Source organism: Octodon degus, unplaced genomic scaffold, assembly GCF_000260255.1.
Source record: "Octodon degus isolate 3935 unplaced genomic scaffold, OctDeg1.0 scaffold00255, whole genome shotgun sequence".
Lineage (NCBI taxonomy): Eukaryota > Metazoa > Chordata > Mammalia > Rodentia > Octodontidae > Octodon > Octodon degus.
This window is the reverse complement of record NW_004524831.1, coordinates 888,342-889,398: the sequence shown is the minus strand read 5'-3', so window position 1 is coordinate 889,398 and position 1,057 is coordinate 888,342. Positions and strand designations below refer to the sequence as shown.

At 34.9% G+C, this 1,057-nt stretch overlaps 1 protein-coding gene across 1 annotated transcript in view; it reads left to right on the top strand.

The window, feature by feature from the left end:
- LOC101566539 (zinc finger protein 14-like) overlaps positions 1-1,057 on the top strand; it is a 56,478-nt gene that overhangs the window by 36,154 nt on the left and 19,267 nt on the right. The gene's annotated exons all lie outside the window — the stretch shown is intronic.

Genomic DNA, 1,057 nt, shown 5'->3' with positions numbered 1-1,057 from the left:
TGGTGCTGGGGGATTGAACCGCGGTCCCTGTGCTTTGCCAAGCTTGTTTCAAGTAGGTGCTTTAGACCACTGAGCCATCTCTCCAGCCCTTATGTTTCTCTTGTGTCAGATATATTTTATATATTTTACAGATTTTGTCTTTGTTGACCCTTACACTCTATACAAAATCTTTGTTTTGTACATACAGCAAGTATTGTAATCGTGACTTACTTATGTCCCATGGTTTTTTTTTTAAATATATCTTTTTAAAAAATTTTTTTATTATTTTAATTTGTGTGTGTGTGTGTGTGTGTGTGTGTGTGTGGCCAGCTAGGCCCACCAGGGGGCGGGGCTGGCTGGCATGTGGTGCTGGGGGATTGAACCATGGTGAGGTCCCTGTGCTTTGCTAAGCTTGTTCTAAGTAGGTGCTTTAGACCACTGAGCCATCTCACCAGCCCATGTCCCATGGTTTTCATAGACTTCCATCTCCTTCTAATTCTAATGATTTCTTGTTTCTTCTAATGCAACTCTTCTTATATCTAAATTTTATTTCAGTTTAGAATTCTAAGTCATTCAAGTTTGTCTTTCCCTTTCAATATATATAACATATACATAAAATAGAAAAGTATACTAACTAGCTTTCTAATACCTGATTCTCTCAACATAAATAAAAACTATTGTGATTATTTTCAGATAGTTTAATACAAGCTAGACCCTGAGTTACTGTTCTTTTTACATGACAAACCATAGGTTGCCATTTTTTCCTGACACCCATTTGTCTTTTTTGATACTAATCACAGATTGTAACAATAGATGTAACATAAATAGGTATAACATAAAAGATACATGAAAGTATTTTTTTCAATACTAATCACAGACTGTAACAATAGATGTCATTTTTGTGTAGTTTGCAAGCTACCACCTTGCTTACAAGGTGTTTCATATTGTCAATCTTCTGTTATGCTACAGTTTTTTTTCCCCAAGATTTTATTGATAAACAGCAATGAGACAGTTTCAAATCAAATTGGAAGTGCAGTTTCAACAAATAACACACTGCATATATTCTTCTTAGTGGTTA